Source organism: Fukomys damarensis, unplaced genomic scaffold, assembly GCF_012274545.1.
Source record: "Fukomys damarensis isolate Sample0158 unplaced genomic scaffold, DMR_v1.0_HiC HiC_scaffold_38, whole genome shotgun sequence".
In the NCBI taxonomy this organism is placed as follows: Eukaryota; Metazoa; Chordata; class Mammalia; order Rodentia; family Bathyergidae; genus Fukomys; species Fukomys damarensis.
The window spans coordinates 38,843,284-38,867,489 of NW_022900950.1; the positions used below are offsets into that span (position 1 = coordinate 38,843,284).

Here is a 24,206-nt window from a genome sequence, read left to right on the forward strand (position 1 = left end):
TTCAGCAAAAGCAACATATATATTTTTTTCAAGTATAAAGGATCATTCACCAGGAGACACTACATTATGGACCAAACAGAACAAGTCTGATACATTTACAGAGGTTTTTTTTTTTCAATCACAGTGCAAAGAAACTATAAATCAACAGCAGAAGAAAGATTTGAAGTGCCACAATGTGTGAAATTAAACAATATACTATAAATAATAGTAAGTCTCAGAAGAATTACAAGGGAAATTCAAAAATTGAAAGACAAAACTATAGGCAGAGTGAAAGAAAGTGTAAGACAGAAATTGATAGCTATAAATGCTCATAGTAAGAAGAAAAATTTCTAGCCACCAACACAACTTTATACTTTAAAGAAATTGAAAAAGAAATATGTAAACCCAAAGCTAACCAAAGAAAGAAAACACAAAAGATTAATGTGTAGATGTGGTGATCCAAGCCTGTCAACCCAGCACTGTGGAATGCGGAGGAAGAAAACTGCAAATTCCAAACTAGACTGGGAACTTAATTGGTTAGCAAGAGCCTGTCCCTAAACATGTTTTTTAAAGGGACTAGGAATTTATGTGAGTATGAAGGTCATAAAACAAAAAATTCGCAAACATTAAGTAGATTATGAAGACAAGATTTAAATAACTAAAAGCAGAGATTAAAGAGTAACATTACAACCAATGCTGTGAAATAAAAGGATTACAAGAGAATATTGTAACAGTCCTCTGCCTTCAAATAGAGTAACAGCAGTGGATAAACGCCTGCAAATTCACAGCCTACTAAAACTGAATCAAAATTGGCACACAGATGTAACAAGAAAGGAAAGTCCCTTAATCAAAAGTGTCCCTATATTGAAAAGTCCAGAATCAGTTGGTTCTACTGGTGCATTCTCCCAAACATTTCAGAAGAATTGATTTCATCTTAAAAAATAGAGTAGAGAATACTTCCACTCATTGTATGAGATCAGCATTACCCTAATACCATGACAAACACATTAAAATAAAACTATAAAACCAGTATCCCTTAGGAATGTTTATGTAAAAGTGCTTTACAAAGTACTAAAAAATTGAACCTATGTTAAAAGGATTATACATCATGGCCAAGTGGGATTTATTGTTGGAATGCAAGTATGTTTCCACATACAAAAAAGATCAACGCAGTATACCACCTTAACAGAGGGGGAAAGTGTGATCATTTCAGTTGTTGCAAAAAAATTACTTGATGAACTCAGCACCCTTTTGTAATAAAAGCGTTCAGCAAACTAAAAAAATAGAAGGAAACTACTATAGCATAATATAAGGTCACACATGAAAAGCCCAGAGCTAATATAGGCAATAGGGTTGGGGGAATGAAAGCTTTTCCTTTAAGTACTGGTACTAATTTCTGGTGTTCATTCTTATCAGTTTTATTCAGCATAGTATAGGAAGTTATATAATAAGAGTTAACTACTCAAGATTAAGAAAAAAGCATATAAATAGGACAAGAAGAAATAAAATAAGCTGTTATTGTATGACATCATCTCATATGCAGAAAACTAAAAAATTCCCAAAATACTTGATAGAAGTAATGAATGAATTTAATAAATTCGCATGATATAATATCGGAACCCAAAGTCAATTACATTTTTATATACTAACACTGAACAGTCTGGAAAGAAAATAATTCCATTTATAATAACATCAAAAAGAATAAAATACTTGGGGATAATCTTTTTAAAAGACATACACAGTGAAGACTGTAAGTTGTTGCTGAAAGAAATTTAAAAGAACAAATAATTGGAAATAATCCCATGTTCATGTATTGGTAGACTTAATATCATTAGAGTGTTAAAATTATCCAAAACAATTCATAAATTCATTGCAATCCCTGTCAAAATACCATTATTTTGTGCAAACATAAAAAAGTACTCTAAAATTTATATGTAATCTTCAAGAAACTAGAATAGTTAAAACAGTCTTGAAAGTGGCAAAAAACATTGGATGGATCATGCTTCTTGATTTGAAAACTTACTACAAAAGTGCAGTAATAATGTAATATTGGCATAAATACATACATATAGAACAGTCAAACTCTATCTCATTGTTAAACCCTTGCATATTGTCAAATGATTTTCAACATGAATGTCAAGGCTATTCAAGGGAGAAAGAAGTCTTATCAACAAATAGTATTAAAGTCCGTATCTTTATCCAAAAGAAATTAGAACTTTATCTTATTTGCTGGTGATTTCTTAGGTGTGACCAAAAGCACAGTCAACAAATAAAGATAGATGAATTGGACACCATCAATGGAGTAAATAGAAAATCTGTGGAGAGGAAAAAAATATTTCTAAACCATTTCCTCTTAATGAGGTAATATATCTACAATATATAAGGTATATTTATCTAGAATATATAAAGAACTGTTACAATTCAATAGCAATACCTACAAATAATCCAATTTAAAACTAGGAGAATGAAAACAAGATACCATGTAAGCCCTTATCCAAAAGGAAAGGGAGGGAAAAAGAAAGGTAGGGAGGAAAAATAAAATTAAAAATGTGGATCATACAGTTTGAAAATACATGGCAAACATTTTTAAAAGAATCATGATTCAATAATTCCATTTTGAATATATATCCAAAATAGTTTAAACCAAAATTTCAAAGAAATATTCATGACCCATATTATAGTAGTCATTCAAAATAGTCAAAAACTGAAAACAACCTAAGTGTCTAGTAGTAGGTGAATGGATATACAAAATGTGGTTTATACATGCAATGAACTAAAAGAAAAGAGCTAGGTACTGTAGGGCACACCTGTAATTTCAACACTTGAGAAAACAAAGAATTGCAAATTTAAGTCCTGCCTTGCAGGTTACTGAGAGATGGTCTCAAAATCACAAACAAAACAAAACAAAATCTAAAAGGAAAGAATGGCCATTGAAATAATAAATGCTAGAGAGGCTTTGGGGATGAAGGAACCCTTCTTCACTGTTGGTGGAAATATAAATGAGTACAACCACTATAGAAATCACTATGGAGATTCCTCAAAAAATTTAAGTAGAAATTCCATTTGACCCAGGTATTTCCCTTCTATGTATCTTCTCAAAAGAGTTAAAAGATACAGTATTACAGTGATACATGCATAGCCATTATATAGAAGTTCAATTCATAATAGCTAAATCGTGGAAGCATCTTATATATCCATCGACAGATGAATGGATAATGAAAATGTGATATTTATACACCATAGAATACTATTCTACCATAAAGAAAGATAAATGAGTCATTTGTAGGAAAATGGATGTACCTTGAGGCCATAATGTTAAACAGACACACAAGATTAAATATCACCTGTAATTCTCATATGAGAAGCCTAGTATAAAAATAAAGAGCAAAATTAAATATAGGTAATAGGAAGTAGGGAGATAGATCATTCTCAAAGGGAAAAGGGATCAAAAGATGGTCGAAGTATGGAGGGAGGGAAGAAGGAAAAGACAAGGAATAAAATAAAGAATTCAGATATGTACACATACCAAATTACCCCAGAAATTTAAACATGCACTACACACATGAACTAATAAACAAGTAAGTAAATAAATAGGGTTCTTGCATTTAGCTCAGTGGGAGAGGACCCCTGGCTCCAATCCCCAGTACCACAATGAATGTAGGAATGAATGAAAATTCTGATGTATGACACATGTAGATGTACCCTCCAGATGGTTATTTCAAATATAATACGATTGTACTTAGAGAGGGCATTCATAGACAAAAAGTGGAATAGTAGTTGGCAGTGACTGGGCAGAGAAAATGGAAAATAAGGATTTTTTTAATGGGTATACTTTAGTGATGGTAAACCTTTTAGAGCTTTCAATGGTAACAAACAGCCAGCTGTGGCATGCATGCCATAGATTCACCACCACCACTGGGGTAGTTCAGTTTTGTCAGATTAAAAAGTTCTAGAGATGGTTTGCACAATAATATAAAAATACTTATTACTGAATGTATATGTAAAATGATTAACATGGTGATTTTTGTGTTATATTTATTTTCCCACAGTTTTAAATAAAACTCAATTCACTTGTAGACTGAGAGGATATATTTCTTTTTTTTTTTCAGCTTTAATTGAGTTTATTGGTATATTTTAGGGATACAGTACAGTTACATTCATTGTTGGGATCTTGTACCTTTACATGACAGGTCTTGGTTCTCATTTTTTCCCCTTGTCCCTGCCCTCCTTTCACCCCCTCCTCCTTTCCCCATCTACAAACACTTTATTTCCACCTTTTCATTATCTCACATTTTTTTCTTTTCCCTTATTACCCTTCCCCTACCCATCCCACCTTCCCTACACCTTTAGCTCCTTTCTTCCCATTTCTCAATGTCAGCAATCTTATTAGGATCTTCTATATTTTTGCAGATTATTCACACCAGAGAAACTATTCGTTATTTACACAGAGAGGATATATTTCTAACACTGATAATTAATTTCTAATTTACACAAAATATTAATAAGTATGTACTTTTACAGAAAAATGGGACAAAAACAAAATTGTTACTTTGCAGATGAGGAAAATACAAGTGATAAAGTATAGAAATGTTCATCCTCATTTGTAATCTTATATATAGGTTTTAAAACCAAAATTCACTCCCATTCAATTGGTATAAAATTTACGTTGAAATTTTGAATATTAATATGGTTGTAAAATCTAGTGGATATGTAAATTGATACAATCACTTTAAGGAATCATTTTACATGATCTTACAAAGCTGAATTTATTTAGATGTGTAGACACAGTACTTTCATATTTTGGAATATACAGTTGAGTAATTTTTGCATTGGTACACAGGCACATATAGATGTAAAATGTTTATTAAAATATTTTTCCAAGAACAAACTGAAAGCAATTTAAATATATATTAAATCTAAGATTGGATAAAAATGATAGATTTATAATGTAGTGAAATGGAATTTCACAACAGTAGTTTTGACAAATAGTAGCTTGTTTATAATTACATTTGTAAGTGGCAAAAATATAAAAATTTGAATCAAATGATAAATGTATAATAGTTGTTGTTTCTAAAGTAGTAGAATTAGTGCTGCCATTCTGAGTGTCTTATTTCTTTAGCAAAATGCTGTTCTGCACTAGGGTTTAGGGATCTATGCCCTTGCAACCAAATCTGGCAGCCACCTATTTTAGTAAGTATTTATTAAAATACAGGTATGTCATTCAATTATGTTGAATCTAGATTGCTTTTGTGTTCAAATAGAAGTCGGTTGCGTTAAACAGAGTTCAGGTAGCCCACAAGACCCAGTATTTATTATCTGACTCCTAAAAATAATTGCTGAGCTTTGGTCTCTACTTCTGTATAATTCTGTAATTTAGAAGTTTTCTAAAGAAAGAAAAAGAATAGTTTATTTTAGATTGTCAGTTGGCATGCTCACACCTCTGATGAATTTGTAAAAGCAATGTGTGGTCCCCAGTAAAGAAATAAGTAATATATGAAAGGGATGATTACTGGTTGTTTAATTATGGATATTGAGTTGGAAATTAGTCTAGTCATGTATACTTTTTGTTTCTCCAATAAACTGTATGTCATTTCTTATACCCTGTATTCCACGTTTATTCTATAGTTAGTACCTTATCTAATATTCTAATTAGCTAAAAACTAATAATTAACAGGATCTTATTTGGTATTGTTTTGAGGAAATGTTTACAATAGTAAATGTAATTTTGCCCACAGATAAAACACTTGGTTAGTATTTGTTTTACTACTAGACAGAATCTCAGGGTAATATTCTTATTAGAAAATTATTAAGCAATTAATATTACATTGAAAAACATTCAAAAATATTTTACTTATTATCTTTTGCAGTTTTTATTTCTTCAGAGAAATAATAGTAAAGTATTATGCATGTAGTTTTTTATTATTGAAATCACTTTTTCAAGGTAAAAATGACAGTTTAAACTATTTTCTACTTTGTTCTATTTGTTGAAATACTAGTTTTAGTTCAAATTCTATTATCTAATTTTTAAATTTTTAAAATTGATATAAAATATAATTCAAGAATTTTCTGTTGGAGTATTATTATATGGAGTATTATTAATATTTCAAATCAGTAACAATGCATTAAATTATTTAACTCTTTTACTTTTTATTGTTAATTTTATTAAAATACTTTTTTTTGTACTATGAAACTAAGTTGAACATTGTTCTTCATATAGAAGTAAACAACCTCATGGGAATTATAGTGTTAGGTTATTTTCTATTTATAAACTTTTACCTATTTTGTGTAAATAAAATGAAAAAAGAGAAAATATAACAAATTAATATTGGATTGTCATCAAATTCATTATGTAATAAATGTTTTTCTTATTTCTTTCATTTGGCTTTAGTGGAATAAGAGAAACTACAATTAACAAAGTCTTAAATTACCATGTTTTTTGTCCCAAATGCTATTACTTTATGGATATGACTTAACTGTTACATAACATCAATTTTATTTTTACCAAATTTAATTTCTGTATGTTGTCTTTAAAAAAATTAGTGTGAAAGGGAAAAAAATTCAAAAGCATAGTAAAAAGAATGACAGGTAGACAAATAAGATAAAATAACTGTTTTAATAGAATTATAATAGCAAATTAGATAAGTTTAAATAGCATTTTTAGAGAAATCATGTTCCCGTGTGTCAAATTCTTATTAAATACTATTGATGCAAAAATACTGCATTTTGACACAGTTCTGAGGTTTATGTTTTAGTCTTGTTAACTCTGCCTGTATTTTGAGAAATATGAAATGCATTTTATATAATTTCTGTATTGCATTTAGCAGTTGACAAGGTAAAACAGTCACCTTTGATTACAACTTCTATGAAAATTATATTAGTGAAGAGCAGCGATGTAAAAAAATATTGTGGTTATGTTTGCTGTTGGAAAAATTTTAAATAACATACATGGTTATAGTTTCAATTTTTATATGAATTCCATTGCATTTAGAATATAAAATGTGATTATATGAATGAGAAAAATGGAAAGGAAATTTAACTAGGTACTATGTAGACATCTAAGCAGAAGTATTATTTCTACCTAGTGTCTATAATTCCTAGAATTATCTTATTTGAAGATGGTCAATGTCATTTTAAGAAAATTTTACACTACTTCACCTTAGGGGGGAAATATATATTTTATGAAGTCTCCAAAACAGTGAACAATTAAAGATGAAATACTTTGCTGCAATGCATAAAGCATTAGGTACAGTTTAATTTTTTATCTTAATCTTTAAAATAACTTGGTATCTGGATTATCATTTGAATTATTATAAACTAGATAAGTGGCATTTTATCAAAACATAATTTTCAAATAGGAACTGAGAATTTTTAGATACCTGAGTTATTTGAATTGTCAAAATGTCAAGATTTTATTGGGTAGCACACTTTAATAGAACAAATGATGCTTCATAGATATCTTAAAGATTTGCATATGGATGAGCAAAATAAAGGATTCTCAATTGAATAGTGGAATCAGCTACCTCAGTATTGACATTTAGTGCTGTAAACACTATGAATCAGGTTGCCTTTATAGCAAAATTGTAATCTAAAGATCTTTAACTCTCTATTACATAGTATGTTGAATAACTTTTAAGACTGTTTATTTAAACAGATAAGACCCTGTGTTTCCTTGTTAATTCTTTCAAAAGGATGAGGAGATCAAACTAAAATCCAAAAATAACAGTGACAGTCTTTAGTCATTCCTAAAGCTCCTGCAGTAGTGTAGTTTTTAGTTTTATGGAAAATTCCAAAAGCCTTTCTGTGGGAATGGTTTTACCTTCCATTTATAACCAAAACATATGAATCAACAGTTTTTATACATTTAACAATAGATCTCAGGTAAATTGTAAACCTTATGGCAATTTGAGTAATTGTATGGAATGTATAATTTCTCAGACACATTTTCTGGGGCATATTGTTGTTTTGTTTGTTGTTGTTGTTGTTGTTGTTTTGTACCAGGGATCGAACTCGGGAGGTGGTGGAACCACTGATCTAAATCCTCAGCCCCTTGGCATATTTTTCATTATGGCAAGAACTGAAATCTCAAGTAAATCACAGCAGTATTGCTCAATTGAGGAGATCATGATTAGAATTGAGGATGCTATAGCGAAAGCTTTTCAGAGAAGGCGATTACCAATAAAGCTGTAGAAATCTGCATGTGAATTCTTGAATCTTGAATCTTTGAAGCTGCGCCATATATTAACGCAACTTCCACAAAACTGGTTAAAATATGGTTAATTCTTAAAGCAGTGAATTTTCAGAGCTCACAGAGAAAAAAGTACTGTTCTACCTCTACTTAGAGTTGTCAATCTTCATTAGTCACTTGGGACAATGAGTAGTAAGCTTAGAAGGATATCACATTAGTAGTAGGGTTAAATTATTTCTAAAGTAAGTACTACTTTTGATTCATTTTAACCAGGTCTCAATTAAAAAAAGAAATCTTCAAAATATACCTCAAAAAAGATCAAATTGTTTCACCTGTATGTAACAGAATTGTAAGAAGAAAGCCCAAAATGGTAAATGGATGTAGCAAAATGAAAGTGATTACCAATATAGTTTTCACCTTAGTCATCACTCATTAGGCATGAAATGAAGCAACTGAAGCAGTGGTAAAATTTAACAAATAAACTGAAAGAAAATCACTATTCAACAAAAAATTTTCAACAAATGGCAAGGGTGAAGGTTTAAAATACAATGATGGTTCATTGTCATAAAGATGTTTAACTATTTAAGGACAAACAAACGCTATGAAGAGAAATGACAACTATGAAAATGAAAGAAATGGAACTTTGGGAAATGAAAACTAAAAGTAAATTTAAACTATACTTGATGGATATCATAGCATACTTTATACTATTTAAGAAATAACAGTGTACTTAGAGATGGAAAATATTTCTTCAAATTGCAACAGAAAATTAAATAATTAGAGAACAACCAGAGCCATGGGAACCTATGAGAGAAATCAACCAAACTAACATATGTGTGCATGAACTTGTATTCCATGAAAAAGAGCATTAGTGAGATAGAGGTAGAAATGTAAATAAAAATGGAGGAAGAAAGAACAGAAAGAATAGCCAAGTATTTTAAAAACTATAAATCCTAGGTTATGTGGTATTACGCCAGTTATATGCTGGATGAACAAAAAGCAAAACGAAAGTATTGTGCAACATCAGAATTAAGCTGTTTAAGACCAATGTTAAAGACAAAAATCTCAAAAGTAAGTCATTAACAGTAAGCAATAGGTAACTCGTTAATAAGTGACTTCAATAGACACTTCACCAATGATGAAATTAATGCCAAAAAGCACATTAAAGTATTGTAATTACCATCATGGCAAATATGACATCCCACTGTAAACAAAAAAATTACTGGAGCAAATGGCATTTAAAAATGTGGAGCAACTGGCATTCGTGTCAGTGGTTTCTTCTATGGCTTTGAAATTGCAAACTGGTAGTAACTGAGGAAATGATTTGGAGATTTTTTTACTAAGGTAAACAAACACTGCCTTTTCAACACAGTAATTCCATTGCTAGGTATTTCATCTAGATAAATGAAAACTTCTGTTCACATAAAAACCTGTAAAAGTATTTTGAAGTTAGCTGTATTTGTGAAAGCCAAAGCTGGAAAAATGCATATGTCTGGTAAATGCAACTACTTGGATGAATTTGAAAGGTGTTATTTCAAATAGATGTACATTTCCATTTATTTGTTTATATTCTCAAAAGACAATGCAACAACCATAAAAAAAAGAAAGTGGTCCTCAGGTGTTAAGGTGAGGATAAGAATGCAATGTAAAGGAATAGTACAAGAGATCTCACTGAGTAGAAGTATTATGTGCTATTATTATTAGTAGCATTTGATAAATTTTTACATATGTTAAATTTGAAAACTTCACATAAAAATAAAGATTTGTACAATAAAAACTAAACATATTGCTGAAAAAAATTAAAAATAATTGAAAGATATCTGTAATTCATGGATTGAGAGATTTAATATTTAATACTACCCAAAGTAATTCACAGATACTCTTAACTATCTTTATCAAAATTTCAATATGTTATGTGGATAAATAGAAGATTCAGTCATAGAATTCAGTTTAAATGTCAAGGCACTCAGAATAGTGATACAGTCTTAAAAAAAAAAAATCTGGAAAGGCCACACTTCCCAGTTTGAAAACTTACTCTAGAGCTGCAGTAATCAAAAGTCTTATACTAAAATAATGACAGCTATATAAAGCTATGGTATAAGCTCTAACCCATAAGTAAATACTTTTGTATACAGTCAGATAAATTTTGAAATGGGTGCCAACATCATAAATGCGGTTAGGATCGTCCTTTCAACAAATGTGAAAAGTAGATATGCAAGAGAATGAGTTTGGATTTTTGTCTAACACCACATACAAAATACAGACAGCAATACAATAATAGTGAAGGATTCCCTACCACCCAGCTTCCAGCAGTGGCTAAATTATTCAGATAGAAAACTAGTAAAAAAAAAAATGGACTTAAGTTACATTCTGGAGCAAGTGAATCTAACATATACAACAAACATTCCCTCCAACAGGTGCAGAATTTGGTTATTACATCTAGAAGTTTTTTGGTGGGTTTTTTTAAGGCCTTCTATGTAGAATATCATGCCATCCACATTTAATGATAATTTAACTTCTTCCTTTCCTATCTGTACTCCTTTTATTTCTTTTTCTTTCTAATTGTTCCAGCTAATATTCTCAGAAATATGCTGAATAGGAGTGGTGACAGTAGAATCCTTGTCTTCTTCCTGATTTTTGGTCTAAGAGCTTTGAGTTTTTGACCATTTAGTGTTATGTTGGCTGTTGGTTTATCATAGATGGCTTTTATCAGATTGAAGTAAAGACCATCTAGTCCAAATATCTGTACAGGTATCACAAGTGGGTGTTGGACATAGTCACACTTTTTCTGCATCTTTTGAGATGATCATGTGATTTGTATCTTTGGCTCTGTTGATATGGTTTATTACATTTATTAATTTGTGTATGTTGAACAATCCCTGCATCCCTGGGATGAATCCTACTTGTTCATGTTGTATAATCTTCTTGATGATTTGTTGCATTCTGTTTGCCAGTATCTTTTGGATCTATGTTCATTAGGGAGACTGGCCTGTAGTTTTCTTTTTGATTGGGTCCTTCTGTGGTTTTGGTATCAGGGTAATACTTGCTTCCAGGATATATACTGAGAGTATTGCTTCTCCAAATTTAAAGACCCAATCCAAAAATGGTCATCTGAAATGAATAGAAATTTCTCAGAGGAATAAAGAGAAATGACAAACAAATATATGAAAAAATGTTCAACATCATTGGTCATCCCAGAGATGCAAATTAAAATGCTGAGATTCCATCTCACTTCAGAAAGAACAGTTATTAATCAAGAAATCAACCAAAAACAAATGCTGGCAAGGCTGAGAGCAAGAAAAAACCCTTCTTCACTGTTGATGGGAGTGCAGACAAGCATTGTGGAAATCAGTGTACAGAAGGTACGATTTGACCCACCTATTCCCCTGCTGGGTATCTTCCCAAAAGAATTAAAAGCATTATACCACAATGATATATGCACTCCCATGTTTATAGTGACACAGTAATAAATAAATCTTGGAATCAACTCAAATGCCCTTCGGCCAATGAATGAATAAAAAGTATGTGTTTTTTTTAATACAATGGAGTACTATCTAGCCATAAAGAAAGATAAATTGAGACATTTATAGCTTAAATAGGTGAAACTTGAGACTATATTTTTAAGTGAAATCAATTGGACATACGAAAATACCGCATTGTTTCAATGGTGTGAGAAAATGAAATGGTAAATTACAACCAAAATGGATAATAAATAATATGAAATAGGAAGACACTGTTCAAAAGGAAAGGGCAGCTGTGAAGGGAGTAGGGAAGAAAAGAGGGAAAAGGAAAGAAAACCAAGAAAACAAGAAAAAAATTATAAACAAGCATTTGGAAATAAGGAGGGAAGGAAGACTGAAGGGAAGGAACAGGATTGGGAGAAAAAGAAATCAAGATATATCATGTACAGGTACAAACTCCCTTTGATGAATGTGTTCATTATGTACATTTAAATTGTACTAATAAAATTAATTTTAAAATACATGGAAATATTATGTTTCTGAAAAACCAATTGGTCAATGCAGAAATTAAAAGGAAAACATAAAACATTCTTGAGACAAATCAAAATGTGAGCACACTGTACCAAAATTTGATGATACTACAAAAAGATATTCTAACGAGGAAGGTTATACTGGTAGACACCTGTATCAAAAAATAGAAAGAGCTTAAAAAACTAGTTTAACTTTGCAACACTGCAAATTAGGAAAACAAGAACAAACACCCTGAGTTTCATTTAGTAAGTATGAAAGGTCAGAGTGACAGAAAATTTTTGTAAACAGCAAAACCTACAAAATGTCACAATGTAGAATGGCTTCTGCTGTCTCTAACAGCAGTCTGCTTCGTTGAGTTCAAAGTTAACAGACATGAGAGGCATTCACCACCTAATGAGGCATTTGGTCTTATCCTGAGATAACAGGGCACATCAAGACCTTGAGCTCCAAAGTTCTGTAAACCACATGATTGTAAAAGTGTCAAGATGAAAAGAACCATTGTTAACCTTTGCTTTCCAGACCCTGAACACCCCACTTCCTGTGAGCTAGGATAGATAGCTAGGTGAATCTTAAAGATAAACTCTCCTAACTACAAAGAGTTGCTACATCTGGATTGACAGTAATGATGATTTCTATATCTGTAATGCGAACTGAGAGAATGAAATGTAACCACCTGAATGAGATCAAGGCTGTAAACCCTATAAAAGAAGGAGTTGTAACCCAGTGTGTGGTCAGTCCCAGGCACTGCCTTTAGGTGCAATTGACCTTGGTTGACAAAATAAACTTTTTTCTTATTTTACTTCCATTCTGAACCTCTCTGTGTGTCACTTAACAATTCCTCCTGTAACAAGAGTAAAAGTAAATGAAATACAGATAAGAAATACAATAGAAAATATAAGCAAAACTTAAGTTGGATTTTTTAAAAGGTAAAGATCAAATTGACAAACAGCTAGACTAAAAAAAATGCAAGTTAAAAGATAATTTCAGTTGATAACAGAAATGCAATGTATCAGAAGAGACTCTCATGAACAGTTATAAGCCACGTATTTTTTATTTTATTTATTTATTTATTTTTATACTGAAGATCAAAGTTGGGTCTTTGAACTTGTAAGACAGGCAGCAGAACCACTGAGCTAAATCCCCAGTAGAAGCCACATAATTTAATAGCTTAGAAGTTGATAATTTCCTTGGCACATGCAACCTACTAGGATTGAATTGTGAAGAAATAGAAAAATCTGACCAATAATATGTAAGGAGATTGATTCAGTAATTTAAAAAGTCTCCACCAAAGAAAAGCTCAGAACCTAAGGGTTGGTTACACAATTGAACTTTGTCAGGCATTTATAGCACAGCATTATCCTGACACCAAAGTCAGACAAGGGCATTACAAAAAACAGGAAAATACAGCCCATTATACTCAGTAAGATACTATCTGGCTATAAAAAGAACAAAATGTAATAATTTGCAGCAACATGGATGAGCCTGGAGGCACATTACGAGAAAAAAGACAGGTGCGAAAATAATTCCTTATATTGAAATCTAAAAACTTTGGTTTTGTACAAGTAGAGTGGCATATTATTTATTAAATGTTGGGGTTGTTGAGATTGGAGGATTGAGCAGATATCAGGTAAGGAATAAAAAAATCTCTGTTAGGAGGAATAATTTTTAGAGATTTATTGTACAACTTTGTGACAACAGTTAACATATATTGTGGTGTAGAAAAATACCAGGAGTGGATATAAAGTGTTTGTGTCATTAAATTGGCAACTCTGTTAGTATTTTAATTGGTTGGATTCAGTCATTCCACAGTCTATATATACTTGAACATATACATAATAAATGCATATCATTTATTAATTTAAGAAATAAAACTCCTAAGAAAATATCCACAACATTGGCTTTAGAATTAATATTTGAATACAACATGAAAGGCACAGGCAATTAAAAAAATAGAAAAGTTGGACTTTATAAATATTTACAGTTAATTTTCTGTAGGTCAAAGACAAAATCTATAAAAAGGCATCCCACGAGAGAGTTTGCCAACAATATTTGCCAATTATATGTGTAATAAGGCTTCAATATTCAGAATATATAAATAACTGTTAAAATTAAAAAAAAAAGTAACCCAAATATATACTCAAACTAGTGGCCAAGTTTGTAAACTATACTTCAGTATGATTGATTTAAAATAGAAAAACAATTAGTTTTTGAGTATGGACATACTCATTTTCTTCATTCATGAAAATGGTAAATTAGAACAGAACACACAATTTTGTGGTAAGAAATCTTTGGATACATGTAAATAGATTTCAGAAGAGTAACAGAAAAAGATTAAGAGTTGCAGGATGCAGAAAATATTTAGAAAAAAATAAGCACTTACTAGAGAAATGTGGCAGTGAAACAAAAGAGGATAGTTGGAAAAGATTCAAGTGATTTTGAAGAATTTGTTAGTGGGAGACACTAAAAAATACAAAAATAACCATTGGAGATTTTTAAAAATGAAGATGCTTGATGGAGATAAGATAAAGAAAAAAAGCATTTTGAGTCAACAAGGGCTCATGCTAAATAAAGAAATTCACTTTAGAAGGGAGCAGAAACATTTCTAATTTCAGAAATAATATATAGGCTAGGAATAGATATGGGTTAAGGAAACTTTAAATGGAATTTTATGTGTCATTTTCTCAGTTTACCTTTGAGGTTATAATTCTTTATTATTTAATTCTGTGTCCAAAAGAATATCTACTAAGAGCTTATCAAAACTATTTTTCCTTACATTAAATAGAAATTCAGTAATCTCCAAAACAACAAAAATGTTTACTAAATTTGATGTTGAGAAAATTTTTTCCATCATAGGAAAGTTCTAACATGAAAACAATACTTTTTTTATCAGACCTAAAATCTTTCAAACTGTACAGTCTAATTATGGAAGTTTTCATCCAATGATAGTGGTTAAAACAAAGACTTATGATTTGTCAAAGAGAATGGTTTTAACCAGTGCCCTCCAATACAATTTTGTTATCAGGTAAAATATTTATGACCTATTATGACTAAAATATTTCTGTTCCTTTACTAACTGGGATGACCCTAGGTCCCAAAAATATAATATGAAATCAGGTATTGATGACAAGAGAGTGAAACCATGTGCACTAAAGAATTTACACTAGAAGTGCATATATTCCAAAATAACATCATCTTATATCCCAGGAGGAAACACAAAAATAAAGCATACAAGAATGCATCTTCACAATGATTGGAAATATAAGTAATAAAATAAAAATTCAGAGTAGACCAGAGGAATTGCCACTTAAAAGGATCTGCAGTATCTGCTGTATGATTAACTGAATATGAATAATTTGCCATTGGTGGAAGATGAATTTATCCTATAATAAGAGATGGATCATCTATTTTGATATGGTATGTAGGTCCTTTATCATGTATTCAGTAACTATTTTAAATGGAAATTACTTTCTCTTGTTTTGATACAGGTATTCTTATAATGTTTCAACAAACCAGCACTATTCCAACAGATGGGCATATTTACAATCATGCTCAGGCAACTGGTATAAATTTCCATTGGTTTGGCACATCAGGCTATTTGAGAGCTTTTAAATTTTAACATAGGTAATAATAACCTGAAGAAAAATCTATGTATTGCGTGAAACATACGACATTGAATAATGAGTCTGTGTTTGGAAGGTACACATGTAATTTATATTAAGGTAATAGTAGTTCTATACATTATTTTTTAAATGCATGTAATTATATAAATTGCATTTAATTACATATAATGTCTATGCACATGGTAAACTAATTGGAATTTTTCACAAAACTAAACTTGAAATCAGTCTACCCAAGGAGATATTATACATATGCTAGATAAATACATAAATAACTGGAAAGTGAAAACTATACTGGAAAATTTAAAAGGGAACATGCATTGTTGAGCAGTTTTGTCATAGTACAGTGATTAAATTTTCCGGCTACTCTATAGGAGTTATAGTCAAAAAAATAGTGTGTTCAAAAATTTTTTTTAATTTACTACAGTAAAGGATATATTACCATTGATACCCAAGTACTACCTTTTGCTTCAAACATACCCTATCTTGCCACTTTCTGAGGCAGTTCTTGGAAGTTCTGTTTTTGTCAGTGTCTTTAGTTGCACTGTCGTGGCTGCCTCAGTGTCTTGAATCAATTCCAAATGTCTACCTTTCATGCTAATTTTTGATTTGAGGGAGAGCAAGAAGTTGAAGTAGCATGGTACAAGATCCAGGGATTAAGAGGGATGAGATCACACTTCACTGTTTTACAAGGCTGCCTTTTCATTTTATGCCACTTGACAGCATTTACCATATTTTTATCACAGTTTATAAAGACATTCAGGAAAGAAGATGTCAAGAATAGTTTCACAGTGTGGCTATGATAATGGGATAAGTGTGTTCAAAGTTGAAGTATTTTGGGGGATTACTGACAGTGTGTCTTTTATTAAAATTTTTAACATCCCCCATATGTTTGATCACACCTTGTATATTACATGTTCCAAGAAAATTTCAGAATAATGTTTACTTTTATTTCTGTCTTAAAAGTGTAATACAAATCTTACATTCAGATCATCACACTAGAACCTCATCTTCTTTGGCCCATGGTGACAGAATTTATCAGGAGGATGAGAGCTATTAATATGTAAAATACAAGCATTTATAGAAAATAATCCTAGATAAAAATAATTGACTACTGTAAATTATGAAATACCATCATTTGGAAATCTGATTAAAACAACAAGAATAGCAACTTTGCTACATACAAATATCTTTGTGTTCCAATAGTTAGATGAGTAATTTATTCAGGCAATGAAACACAAGCCAGTGCATGGGTCACTCTTGCATTCTTCTCAGTTAAATAATAGAAACAACAGATATACAGCCTTAAGTGCATTTTGGTATTATTTGTAAGTATAGAAGAAACAAAAGCATTCTGCTATGGTGATTTATGTTAACATACTATAACTGCATAATTCTATAAAATTAAAATTTCAAATCATTGAAGAATGTAAAAATAATTTCAAATAAGTATCAACATAATTGAATTACTTTTTAATAATCTTGAGATACCTTCCATTTACCTACATATCATTGGCTACTTTTAATCCTTATATCATAAACTTCTGTGAAGATTGATCTATTATCCCAGAGTAAGTTTCTCTTGGCAGCATAATATTATAGTTTGTTGCAGCACGATGTACTTTTTCTGCCGAACATGCATCAAAGCTGTAATGGTAGCTAGTATTCAAGTAGTTGATGAAGTCTCTGTATTCTGTCAGACTTTAAGCTCTAAGAGGGTTCTAGGAATTAACACAGGACCTAGCACATAATATACCCAGGAAAATATTTGTTAATAGATGAGAGGGTAGTACAACAATTGAAGTTGTTTTCTGTAGTCAATTTCAGTACTTGTTAATTATTTCAGTGATAGCAGAAAATGTATAATTTCTTTTAAAATACCAAGAAAAAAATATTTTTGATTAACTCCTTCCAAAACTGAATATATTATTGACTGATAGTGGCAGTAATAATTTTATATCTTCCATTTTATAATATATTTCAATACAAGAATTCAAGTTTTACTTATATATTACAAAACTGATATTTGCTGATACTTACCCTAGTATTACTTTATCTCCAACCAGATTGTTGTTTTACCCAATGGGAGACAACATATTAATCAGCTTTACACCTGGAAGAGAAACCAAGTATAGTAAGACATTTAGGTAGCACAGCCAGAAAAGCTCTTCTTGGTTCATACTTATTACTGAAAACTATGTAGGTAGCATATGAAAACGGGGATGCAAAGGAATGGGAAGTGTGACAAATGCATGTATTCTAGACAAAACAAAACAAAAAAACTAGATCCTAGTTATTCTTGAAAGAATTTTGACTTGGGGACAAAATTAAATCATGAATAAAATGCAGTCTGTCTGTTATATCCTGCAAAGGTTAAATAGGAAGAGTGCTTTGGCATGGAAAGAACAACTAAAATTTCAAACAAATGTGATGTTAAATAAAGGTTTAACTATGAACAAAGAAAGGAAAAGTACAGTCGAAAGACAATTCTACTTAAAGTATATGAAAGTGAAAAGAATATCAGTATTACTAGTAGGATCTAAATTGAATTTTATACACCAATACAAAGGGGGTGAAGGGAGGGCAGTGGTAAGGGGAAAAAATGAGAATCAAGACTTGTCATGTAGAGGTACAAGATCCCAACAATGAATGTAACTGTACTGTATCCCTAAAATGTACCAATAAACTCAAAACTGAAAAAAAAATTTAAGGATATATACAAATACACTTTAATGAATGTAAGTACTGTATCCCTAAAATGTACCAATAAACTCAAAACTGAAAAAAAAATTTAAGGATATATACAAATACACTTTTTCCTGACCCTTAATCTGTGCTCTCCAGAACTGTTGTAACTTTCTCTGTAGTTTCAGAAGACTGTGAGGTCAGTCCCAGTGTACATCAACTGTGGCCATCACTCTTATCTGTCTTTCTTTGGCATGAAAACACAATTTTCCTTAATCAGATGAGTTGTCATAATTTAGGTGGACTCCAGATCACAAGAGAAATAAACCACCAAGGACTAAATTTTGCTAAATAAGCCAGAAGAAATGAATGGACATTTCCTTACTTGCACCTGGAGTGTTATCTACTTCCCCTGTCTGCCCTTTATTTCAGTATTGTACATCACGCCCATGTCACCCATTCGACTTAAAAAATCACTCACATTGACTTTTAAAAGACAATTTTAATACATAATGAAATACTTTCTAATTCTTAAAAACTATTTGGAATTTGTTTTGTTATAGTGTGTGTATGTGTACAGTTTGAATTTAAGGCATTTTCATAAGAAACTCAACTTCAAAAGTAAAGACCACTGATAGTTATGGAAAGGCCTGGTACAGTTAAATTCAGTACACCACATTGTAGACCATTTAGTAATGTCTTTATAAAAATTTTAGATTATGAAATATGTTGAGAAATATAAGTGAAAAATATGAAATGTTACACTAATATTGGATAAATTATTATTTCTGTGTTTTGAAGTGTCTTCATAATACTCTAAGATATTTTTGTGTGTCAACTGTTGTCTGGCATTCAAACCTCAATGCAAAGATAGATTAAATCAATAGATAAGATAGATGGATGCAAGAACATTCCTCTGTAACTTTCTGTTTTAACATTTCTCGGGGCAGAATTTTATTGCCTTACAGCTCTTATGATTAGAGTTGGCTTTCTAAATTTAAAAAAATCTTCTATGCCTTCTACCTTCTCAAATTTAGGTTAGTCTTTCTTCTTTCTGCAGTAACTCCTCAGAAAACTTCATTTATGCAGAATGAGCTTCTTTGGTTTCTGATATTTGCTGGGCTTATATCACCCTCTATAGATAAATTTTCCTCTAGATTAATTCTATTTCATGTATGTCCCTCTGAAATTGTTGTGTTATACAAACATAATTTTTCATACTAACAGGATAACACAAATCAAGACTGTGGGTGTTTTTTAGTGAAGTGGGGCTATAGTGAAGTGTTAGTCATTTAAAATCATATTCCTATTTCAACTCTTGCAGCCAATATGTATTTGAAGCTGTGACTTCTGTGGACTTTTCCAAGGAAACTAATCTTTTTTTCCATTGTATATGCTCTTTTCTTGTGTAGCTCGACTCTCACTGTTTATATAGACATTTTCCTTTTATTTATATTGTATGCTTTTAATCTATGTTTCTTAGTATACAACTAACGTAATTCATTGAAAAATAAATATAAACTCTAATGTGAGAGATGGTTTTTGTAAAAGCTGCAATTTAAATTTGTGATACCAATTTTACCTTGTATAGGATTATTTTCTCTTTCTCTTCCATATTGAAATGTGACCTGTCATGCAAGAAGTGTCTATTAAAATATCTAAACTCTTGTTCTCTGTGTACTTTTTATAGTTGTTCTGCTTACACTAAATCCAAATGAAAATACTTTTGTCATTAATCATATTGTTTTAACTTTCAAAATACTTAAAAAGACTATAGAGGTAAACAGAACAATGAAATATCCAGTGGAGACTATTACATGAATTTTGTTTCTCAATTTATATTTTTTTGTTGTTGTTATAGAGAGGATTCTGGGGTCTAGATATACTCTGAGGAGAACAAGATGTTTCTATCAATGTAAACATCCTTCCCACTTTCCCTACACCTTTAGCCCCTTTCTTCCTATTTCACATTGTCCATTATCTCATTAGGATCTTATATACTATTACAGTTTATTCACACCAGAGAAACTATTAGGGAAAGTGGGAAGGGTAGAGAAAAGGTAATATGGGAAAAGAAAAAAAAATAGGATAAAATTTAAAAAATGGAAATAAAGTATTTGTAAATGGGGAGGGAAGGAAGGGGTGAAGGGAGGGCAGGGACAAGGGGAAAAAATGAGAACCAAGACCTGCCATGTAAAGGTACAAGATCCCAATGATGAATGTAACTATACTGTGTACCTAAAATGTACCAGTGAACTCAATGAGGAAAAAAATAAATAAACATCCTATTTTATAAATTGAATAATATAATTTTTGATTGCTAATCTCACAATGATTCCAGTCAGTTTTTCACTAGAAAATAATAACTATACATTCCTTACAGTTAAATATTTTAAGTTGGTTCTTTTTAATTTCACCATTTTCTTGTAATTGGGATAAGAATCACTTTAGTGCCAACATTCATCTTATTTAGAGGCTCTGTGTTTGAATGTGATTCTGAAATAATCTTTGGTCTCCTCACTTAAAACTGATATGTTTATCTGCTTGGAGCCTCCAATAGAACTGAGACTTCTCTAGCTTATGCAGCATATCTGTTTCATATTTGTTCCCTGGCATACAGGGCACATGCACAGTTATTTTTAGGACTGAATCATTGGATGCCTTTAATTCTTGGAAATAACTAGCTACTCCCTTTTTAATATTTTTATGGCAACTTTTTTGGTGCTATATATAGATTTCCTAATTTATGTGATTTCAGAATATAACTGACATTTATTAAAGATCTGTATCAATGTAAGAGAAATTAAAAGAAGTATCATTTTTATATTTTTAGATACAACTTTTTCTTTTTATTCCAAAATAACTCATATATTGCTTCTTTTTTTTTTTTTTTTTTTTTTTTTTTTTTTTTTTTTTTTTTTTGTACTGGTGATTGAACTTAGGACCTTGTGCTTACAAAGCAGGAGGCAGCACCACTGAGCTAAATCCCCATCCCAGCCTTTTTCCTTTTTACACTTTTATTTTGAGACAGGTTTTCAGTGGGTTACCCAAGTTGGCCTCAATCTTCCAGTTTTCCTTTGTGTGCCACACGTAGCTCAAATTAGAGGCATGTCCCTCTTCCTTTTTTTTTTTTTAGACAGAGTCTCACTATGTAGTTCAGACTGCTCTGGAACTCACTATGTAGCCCAGGCTGGTCTCAGACTCCTGCCTCAGCCTTCCAAGTGCTGGGATTACAGGCATGCGCCACCATGTCCGGTCCATCCCCCTTCTTTCTTGTGCATTGTTGGACTGTTTTCTGATAATACAGCATGTAATTTCATTTTGAATTGTAGCTGAGTGTGGTTTACATTTTCAGATTATGCAAAATAATTTTGTTAATTCAGTGATCTGTACTTTTTGTTTACATTATTTATAACATGATATTCAAATATATCACTTCTTGCGTTCAATTTTATGTTTATAATTCTGTGACTCTTGAAAATATTTTCAATGCTATAAAATTAAAGGAACTTCCAAGAACCTCTTTTCGTGCCTAAGAATTAAACTGGACTAGCTGATTGCCCCACTATTTGATAGTTTGCCTTAGATGGAAGATTCACTACAGAAATTCAAACGGGTCAAATTTGACAGTTTATTGCTTCAAGCATCTTATTAGGAGCTTTGTAGATATCTAGTTTGTTTTCTGGGGTACTTAAACAATTTAAGCCTGTAATCGTTGGATAATATTAATATGCTCCTGCATATTTGAAAGAAAAAACATCACATACACCAGAATACCAAAATGACAATTTCAAGGTGTGTATTACTACAAAGTAACTTTAAATTTGTTTAAATATGAGAACTTAAATTGTTAAGTATATTTATTTGTGAATTTAAATAAAATTAGAATTTAGATATTGTGGAACTTTATATAAATTGTACAGCTATACATGCTATATGTGAATGGATAATTCCATATTTTTTGTACCAGGGATCAAACTTGGGAATCTTGTAATTCCATATTTTTTAGAATATGAGTTCTTATTTTAATATGAAGGCATTACTATTACTGTTTTTATTTAAATATAACTTTATATAGCTTAATTGTAAAACTTTTAACTTGGTATACATTCACTTTGACAATATTTATTTTAAAGATGTACATTATTAAAGCCTCACTATTGATGATTATTTGGGACTAGAATCTTTTTTGTGCAATGTGAATTTTAAACCAGTCTTACCTCAGTAGTTTAGAATTTAACTGAAGCTTTTGGAATTTGAAGGAGCCCATGGAAAAGACAAGAAAGTTTGTACAGAGGAGTGATGGAGGAATAACAGTTGGTTCTATAATTAAATTTAACCCAAAGAGAGTTGCAAGGTCAAGATGATTTATGATAGTGAAATGTCTCTTATTTCTCTTGTATCATCCTTATTCATTGCTGTTGGATTAAATCAGGAAGTTATGATATTGGCAGGCCACTCAGGTCAATCAACCTTTCTAGTTAAAATCTCCAGTTTAATATTACAGATGAAAGTATCTCATACAGACCTCAAAAATAGTTTTTTGGTGGGGAGGAAGCATATTGCTGTGTTGTAATTCTTTTTCCAATACAATATTCTTACAGACTTTCATCATTATATACTTGTATTCTTTATCTATGTAACTTAGCTGTTAGCTCCTTTAAAACCAAAGGCTGTGTTTTCTCTGATTTTCTCTTGGATCCTTCCTTAATGCAAGGTGTATAAAAGTAGCTTAATCATATTTCTTAGATTTATTATTTAAATGAAAAATTTTCAAAAAATCTAACCTCAAACTTGATAAACAAAGTAAGTTAGAAATTGTAATCCATTTTAATATGTATAAATGAAGCATAGTATTTCAATGAAGTGTGCAAATAAGAAATGAAAATGATGAAGACTAAAGAATGTCAGTCATAAAGAATTTGCAAAAATATTTTTCCTAGTATATGACATGACATTTTTGATGGGATAGCACAAATGTGGTTTCTAAAGCATAAGCAATAAAAGAGTAAACTTAGGGTAATGCATCACAATTAACAGATGATAATAATAACGCTACTAAGGCATTAAATTGTTCCTTTGGCTTGGTTCATGCTACAGTCTGATCATTAGCACAATTTATGTACGACCCATCACCAATGTTCATTTTTTATTTTTAGCTGTCATTCTGTAATTTATATGTAAGTCTTATGAGCTTCAAACTTGACACTTTGCAAATAATTCTCAAGATTCCTAAGCTATATCAGCACATAACAAATAAAATTTAGAGAGATTGTTTTAATACACTAGTCAACATGATTATTTGGTTATATTATTTGGGTATTCACTTCATTTCTGGGGTGATCTAAACATTTTAGATTTATAATTTAAAAGTATTTAGTCAACCATTCACATTTGGAAGAGGATTTTTACATTCTAGGACATATGGAATTTCACCATGGGAGTCAGGCAATATCAAATTACTTTAAAATCACTTTTAAATTAATATTAATTTCTTTGTGAATCTTTTCATGTAAGACAATACCATTAATTACTTATATTTAAAAAGCTAAATAATTTATTTTAACAAATGTCTAAAATCTTTTACTCAAAATCTTAGAGCCAGATGTGTTTTATTATTCAGATATTTTAAGAATTAAGAAAGATAGTATGTATGCATATGTATATTTCATAGTATTTTTAGGGAGGTATGGGAAAGCTTTTAAACACATTGACAAATCTGCATTGACATATGGATATTCCCACTAA

General features: G+C 30.8%; 1 protein-coding gene and 1 long non-coding RNA gene across 6 annotated transcripts in view; one reads left to right on the forward strand and one right to left on the reverse strand.

Moving 5' to 3' along the window:
- Nbea (neurobeachin) overlaps positions 1–24,206 on the forward strand; it is a 680,165-nt gene that overhangs the window by 244,228 nt on the left and 411,731 nt on the right. The window lies entirely within an intron of this gene.
- Positions 1–24,206, reverse strand: part of LOC117284600 — a 192,835-nt gene that overhangs the window by 161,246 nt on the left and 7,383 nt on the right. For all 3 annotated transcript variants that reach the window (XR_004515690.1, XR_004515691.1, XR_004515692.1), the window contains exon 2: positions 17,814–17,886. This is a non-coding gene — a long non-coding RNA (uncharacterized LOC117284600). The remainder of the gene's footprint in view (positions 1–17,813; positions 17,887–24,206) is intronic.